Source organism: Arachis hypogaea, chromosome 13, assembly GCF_003086295.3.
Source record: "Arachis hypogaea cultivar Tifrunner chromosome 13, arahy.Tifrunner.gnm2.J5K5, whole genome shotgun sequence".
Taxonomy (NCBI): domain Eukaryota; kingdom Viridiplantae; phylum Streptophyta; class Magnoliopsida; order Fabales; family Fabaceae; genus Arachis; species Arachis hypogaea.
In genome coordinates, this window is record NC_092048.1 from 58354522 (window position 1) to 58362281 (window position 7760).

Below are 7760 nucleotides of genomic sequence, written 5' to 3' on the forward strand. Positions count from 1 at the left end.
AAGTTCATTTGAGTAATTTACTTTCTGTTTGGCTATTTTCTTCCCTTTCCCCCACCCATTTTCTTAGTTGTTTACAATTCAGTCACTAACCCACTAACTGTTTGATATATTGCATCACTCACACTAACAGCATTTCTATAGAAATTATTGTCTGCATCTATCTCTCTTGCTTGTGCCTTGTTGGTTGTATGACAGGTAGAAGAAGCGGGGCTTCAACTTCCTTTGATTCTGAACCTGAGAGGACCTTCCTTAGATTAAGGAGGGAAGCAAGAGGAAAGAGAGTAGTTGGTGCTGAGGAAGAGGAAGAGTACTTTGAACCAGACATGGATGAGAATATGGAAAACCATCATGAAGAAGAGGCTCACAACCATGGCAGAGAAGGTCCAGCGCATCAGGCTAGGCAAGAGAGAAGAGTTCTGGGTTCTTACATCAACCCAAACCCAGGAAACTGTGGGAGTAGCATCCAAAGGCCAACCATACATGCCAACAACTTTGAACTAAAGCCACAACTCATCACCCTTGTTCAGAACAATTGTTCATTCGGAGGAAGTGTCCAAGAAGACCCCAATCAACATCTAACCACCTTCCTGAGGATATGCGATACTGTTAAGTCTAATGGTTTTCATCCTAACACCTATAGACTACTTCTGTTCCCTTTCTCACTCAAGGACAAAGCATCTACATGGCTGGAATCCTTTCCAAAGGAGAGTTTAGCAACCTAGAAAGATCTGGTGAACAAATTCTTGGCAAGATTCTATCCTCCTCAACAGATCAACAGGTTGAGAGCTGAGGAACAACCTTTAGGCAGCAAGATGGTGAGACTCTATATGAAGCATGGGAGAGGTTTAAGGACCTGACAAGAAGATGCCCGCCAGATATGTTCAATGAATGGGTGCAGTTGCACATTTTCTATGAAGGTCTTTCATATGAATCAAAGAAGGCAGTAGACCACTCATTCGGGGGATCTCTGAACAAGAAGAAGATCATTGAAGAAGTCATAGATGTCATTGAGACTGTAGCTGAGAATGACTATTTCTATGCTTCTGAAAGAGGCAATACTAGAGAAGTGATGGAGCTGAACAATGTGGATGCACTGCTAGCTCAAAACAAGATGATTACCAAGCAATTAGCTGACCTCACCAAGAAGATGGAGAGGAATCAAGTAGCAGCGATCACCACTTCAGCAGCAACCCAAGAAGGAGTGAATGAAGAAGTAGAGGGTGATCAGGAACAAGCCAACTACATTGGGAGTTCACCTAGGCAGAACCATGACCCATACTCCAAAATATATAATCCTGGTTGGAGAAACCACCCAAACTTTAGGTGGGGAAATCAACAAGACCAAGGCCAATATCAGAGATGCCACAACCCCAACAACAATGCAACTCACCAACACTCCACACAGAGGTCATACCAATACCCACCCAACAACACTTCTCAACATCCATACCAAAGTCAAACTAGCCATTCTCATTCCTCCAATCTCAACTCACCATCACCATCCGAGGATAGACTCTCAAAGATTGAGACCTTACTCGAGAGCATATGTAAAGAGATTCAAGACAGTAAGATGTTCCGAGAAGAGGTGCGATCCAACATGCAGAATCAAGAGGCTGCCATCAAGAAACTTGAGACACAAGTTGGTTACCTACTCCAGCAAACTCCTGTTCATAACCTTCGTAGCAACATTGAGCCAAACCCAAGGGAGGAGTGTCAAGCTATCACCCTCAGAAGTGGTAAGGAGTTGAAGGAGACCTCTAAGAAACCACAAGAGGAGGACCCAACTGAAAAGAAGGAGGAACAAGAGGAGAAGAGCTGAAGCCATATGTTCCAAGAGTCCCATATCCTCAGCAATTGAGGAAAAAGGGGGATGATAGCCAGTTCTCCAAATTTATAGAAATCTTCAAGAAACTACAGATTAACATACCCTTTGCTGAAGCAATAGAGCAAATGCCGCTCTATGCCAAGTTCTTGAAGGAATTGATGACCAAAAAGAGAAGTTGGAAGAACAACGAAATGGTGATACTAACCGAGGAATGTAGTGCCATCATTCAGCACAAGCTACCCTAGAAATTGAAGGATCCTGGGAGCTTCCAGATCCCCTGTATTATAGGAGAGATCACGGTAGAGAAGGCTCTATGTGATTTAGGAGCCAGCATAAATTTGATGTCAGTAGCCATGATGAAAAAACATGAAAATTGAGGAGGCCAAGCCAACAAAAATGGCCCTACAACTGGCAGATCGATCATTCAAGTTTCCTCACGGCATAGTAGAAGACTTGCTAGTGAAGGTAGGAGACTTTATCTTCCCAGCAGACTTTGTGGTGTTAGATATGAAGGAAGGAGCCAAAGCTTCTATCATTCTGGGCAGACCATTCTTAGCCACTGCTGAAGCTATCATTGATGTCCAGAAAGGTGAACTGACACTGAGGTTACACAATGAGAAGATGATATCAATATGTTCAAAGCCATGAGTTACCCACAAGAACCAATGGGAGAGTGTATGAGGTTGGATTCACTAGAAGATATAGCACAAGATACTCTTTAAAAGGAACAATTTGAGGGGTTGACAGAAGAAGAGTCAGCTTCAAGCGAAGAGGTTACAGCAGCAGAGGTTCACATTCAAGGCACATTAGAAGGGAAGAGTGAAGGAAAGGAAGCACCTAAACTTGAACTCAAAACACTGCCACCCACCCTCAAATATGCATACTTAGGGGAGAATGAAAGTTACCCAGTGATCATTAACTCAGCCCTCAGCCACAAGCAAGAAGAGGAACTACTCCAAGTGAAAAGAATCAGTTCAGCCATATGCATGCATAAGATATTATTGGAAGATGATGCCAAACCATCCATTCAACCCCAAAGGAGGCTGAATCCAGTCATGAAGAAAGTGGTACAGAAAGAAGTTATGAAGCTATGGCAGGGAGGGGTAATCTACCCGATCTCAGACAGCCCTTGGGTCAGCCCTGTGCATGTTATGCCAAAAAAGGGAGGAATCACTGTAGTCCCCAATGAGAAGAACGAACTGATCCCCACCAGGACCGTCACAGGATGGTGGATGTGCATAGACTACAGAAAACTGAATGAAGCTACAATCAAATAGTGCCAAAAGATCATTTCTCCCTTCCATTCATGGATCAGATGCTGGAAAGACTTGATGGTTATTCAGGATACAATCAAATAGTGGTTGATCCGAGAGACCAAGAGAAAACCTCATTCACATGCCCATATGGAGTGTTCACCTACAGGCGCATGCCATTTGGGCTATGTAATGGACTTGCGACTTTCCAACGCTGCATGCTTTCTATCTTCTCAGATATGATAGAGAAATTCATTGAAGTTTTTATGGATGATTTCTCAGTATTCGGAGATTCCTTCCCTAGTTGCCTAAATCACCTGGCCTTGGTTTTAAAAAGATATCAAGAAACTAATTTGGTCTTGAACTGGGAGAAACGTCACTTTATGGTGACAGGAAGAATAGTTCTTGGTCATAAGGTTTCTAACCAAGGCATTGAAGTGGACAGAGCCAAGGTGGAACTCATTAAAAAATTACCACCACCAAGTGATGTCAAGGCAATTAGGAGTTTTTTAGGGCATGCTGGCTTTTACAGAAGGTTTATTAAAGATTTTTCAAAGATAGCCAAGCCCTTAAGCAATCTCCTTGTATCTGATACACCATTTATCTTTGATGAAAAGTGCATGCTGGCATTTGAAAACTTGAAAAAGAGGGTGTCCTCTGCCCCTATCATTTCCCCACCTGACTGGATCCTACCATTTGAACTGATGTGCGATGCATCTGATTTTGCGATTGAGGCAGTGTTAGGACAGAGGAAAGATAACTTGGTCCATGTGATATACTATGCTAGCAAAGTCCTCAATGATACCCAAAGAAACTATACCACTACTTAAAAGGAGTTGCTGGCAATAGTTTTTGCATTTGACAAGTTTAGATCATACCTCATTGGTGCCAAAGTGATTGTCTTCACAGATCACATAGCACTTAAATATTTGTTTGCCAAGCAAGAATCGAAAACAAGACTAATAAGATGGATCTTATTGTTGCAGGAATTCAATATTGAAATCAGAGACAAAAAAGGGGTGGAGAACAAGGTAGCAGATCACCTATCCAGAATCCCTCATGATAAAGGAGGAACACATGATACAAATGTAAATGAGTTCTTCCCAGATGAGCAGTTGATGATGATTCACAAAGCACCCTGGTTTGCAGATATTGCCAATTTTAAAGCAACTGGGGCTTTACCTCCAGAACTCAACAAACACCAGAAAAGAAAGCTCATCAATGATGCAAAGTATTTTGTCTGGGATGAGCCATATCTCTTCAAGAAGTGTCCAGATGGAATCCTGAGAAGATGTGTTTCAAAAGAAGAGGGACGAGAGGTCTTGTGGAATTTCCACGACTCATGCTATGGAGGCCATTTTGGAGGGGACAGAACTGCAGCCAAGGTATTACAAAGCGGATTCTTTTGGCCCACCCTTTTCAAGGATGCCAAAGAACTGGTAAAGAATTGCAATGAATGTCAAAGAGCTGGAAACTTACCCAAAAGAAATGAGATGCCACAAAACTTCATCTTAGAACTGGAACTGTTTGATGTGTGGGGAATCGATTTCATGGGACCATTCCCAACCTCATGTTCAAACAAGTACATCTTGGTAGCAATGGATTATGTTTCCAAGTCGGTAGAGGCTGTTGCAACCCCAACGAATGATAACAAGGTGGTCATGAACTTCCTCAGAAAGAACATCTTTAGCCGGTTCGGAGTCCCACGAGCACTCATCAGTGATGGAGGGAGCCATTTTTGTAACAGACCACTAGAAGCTCTCCTCCTACGATACGGGGTGAAACACAAGATTGCCACACCTTACCACCCCCAAACAAGTGGGCAAACTGAGATATCTAACAGAGAGCTAAAAAGGATTCTGGAAAAGACTGTAGGAGCATCAAGAAAGGATTGGTCGAAGAAACTGGATGATGCTCTTTGGGCATATCGGACGGCATTCAAGACACCAATCGGGATGTCCCCATACCAACTGGTGTATGGAAAGGCTTGTCATCTACCATTGGAGCTGGAACACAAAGCTCTCTGGACTCTCAAGCTGGTAAATTTAGATAGCACTGCTGCTGGTGAAAAGAGGGTCTTGCAGCTACAAGAAATGGAGGAGTTCAGATCTCAAGCCTATGAAAATGCCAAGATTTATAAAGAAAAGGCAAAGAGAAGGCATGACCTCCATTTAACACCCAGAAGCTTCAAAGAAGGACAGCAAGTGCTCCTCTACAATTCCAAATTAAGACTCTTCCCTGGGAAACTCAAATCAAGGTGGTCAGGACCCTTTCTTGTCACAAAGGTCTCACCGTATGGGCACATAGAAATCATGGAGGAAAGTTCAAAGAGGAAGTTCACTGTTAACGGACAGAGGCTCAAACACTACATGGGCAACATGGGGGAAAACCTCAAAGTGAAGTATCACCTCAAGTGATGGAGGAATCGTCGAGCTAGCGACGCTAAAAGAGCGCTTCGTTGGGAGGCACCCAACCTAAGGTAGTTCTCTTTTCATTTGCATTTTAATAAAAATCACAAGTAGTTTCCCCCGTATTGTGAGGAGCTAAGTTTGGTGTTACACACCAAAACAATATAAGAGTGAGTGTGTAATTCTAAGTTTAGTGTTCCACCAAAAATTTCAGTTAGAATCACACTACACTCCTTCAAGGGCAAATTGCCAGATCCAACCAATCAAGGGAACCACTTAATAGTAGTTAGTTTCTAGTTTTCTTGCTAATAACCACACATGAGATTTTCTGCATGCATTCAACCTGCTGTATTAGGCAAGGAACTAAGTTTGGTGTTCACACACCAAGTTAAGTTCCGAAATGCACAAGCATACATGCATACTAACTATCTCTCAAGTGATTTGGGGACAAGCAACTTCCAATAACTTTGCAGGGATTCAATCAATGTTTTGGAAAAAAATTGCACCATCATCCAAGGAAGCGAGGAAAGATGCAGAAGCTATGGAGGATGACAACAAATGGGTAGCTGGAAGGCATCACCAAAAAGTTGTATTGTTACTTGATTCCATATGCTTGGAAATAATCAATTTGGAAGTCTGAATGTGCCCTTGATTAATAGTCACTCTTTAAGCTTAATGCACTAGAATTTGATGTTTGTTTTTGCTTAGGTCTATGCTTGCTAGTCAAGTTGCCTATTTTCATTTTCATCTTGCTTATTGTATGCTTGTCCTTTTAAGCTAAATAAAAAAATAAAAAGAGATGTTATGAAAGACCAGAGTGGAGTTCAATTTGTGGAGTAAGTTCTTAAATTTGTGGTGTAGTAATCACTTAGCTAAGTTGGTTCACCAACAAGGTGGGAAGGCAACTATCTATCCTAAATCATATGCTTGAAACACACCCCATGAGACTAGCTAAATAATAAGATCCTAATAAAAAAAAGGAAAAGAACAATAAGAGTTGAAAAAGAAAGAAAAGTTAATAAAGAATAAGGCTAGGCACCAAGGGCTTAAATCTTGAGGGATGTGTCTGTGGTGCTCTTGTACCAAGGATCTGCTTGGATGAATAAGTTCTTAGGAGTGCTTCATCACTTGGTAACTTGGGTTAACTAACCCGGGATTATCAACTGAAAATCTACTATCAAGAGCAACCTTGCTACAGAACATTTAGTAACCCAAAGAGGTGCTGGACACCAAGACCTCAAGGGAAGAAAATAACAAACCATGTGCCTGTGGTGTGCATGTTTGGGGGAGAGAGACTTGAGGGAGTAAGTCCTTAGGGGTGTTTCAACACCTAGCACCTTGAACCAACTGGTTCGGGAGTGTTGGCTGAAAGCTTATTTTAAAGAGTCGCCCCCTCACAGAGCACTTAGCCTAAGGATGCAATAGACCTTGGAAAGACAAAGGGATCAATGAATAACAGTCTCAAAGGGTGCAATCAAGTGAGTATTTCAAGGCATGATAAAGGTCTGAAAATGACAAAAAAATTCAGATTTTTTATTTTAAAATTTTTATCTTATCTTATCTTAGTTTTAAATTTCAAAAATTCAAATCTTTTTCAAAAATTATATATTTTTCAAAATCTTATCTTATCTTATTTTAAAATCAAATTTCAAATTTTAATATTTAAATTCCAAAATTCAAAATTCAAATTTCAAAATTAAAATTTAAAATTTTAAAAATCAAACCTCTTCAAAATTTTTATCTTATATTGTTGTCAATGTTTCTAGTTTTAGGAGTTTATTTTCATTAATTTTTTTATTCGTTTTTGTTTTTATTTTATTTAGCTACTATGAATTTTCACCCCTCTGGTTTCAAGTTTGGTTCCAATGTTATTGTAAGGAATGAAAACTATAATGAAAATAGGCATCAAGGTTGGAAGAATCAAAGATGGGAGGAGCCACAAGGATTTGATCAACCCTCTTAGCAACAACCCCCTCCAATGCGCTATAACCAACAACCATTCTGTGATGCATACCAAGACAATAGTTATGGTGGACCTCTTCGTGACAACCAACCTCCACCAAATTACTATGGTCAAGAGCCATTCCAGGGAGCGTACCAAGATGATGAATATGGTGGACCCCCTTACCAATAAGTCCCACCATATGCTTATGAACCACCTCCCCAACACAACTCTGGACCACCATACTCACAAGCCCCCTACTACCAAACACCATCACATGATTCTAACCCTTATCTACCATATCAACCACCTTATGAGCCATATGAGTCATA

The 7760-nt window shown here is 41.1% G+C and overlaps 1 non-coding gene across 1 annotated transcript; it reads right to left on the reverse strand.

Annotated features, from left to right (window-relative positions):
* Positions 1–776: 776 nt before the first annotated feature.
* Positions 777–882, reverse strand: LOC112739330 (small nucleolar RNA R71). Its single transcript, XR_003170264.1, has one exon. It is a non-coding gene; the product is annotated as a small nucleolar RNA R71 (small nucleolar RNA).
* Positions 883–7760: the final 6878 nt, after the last annotated feature.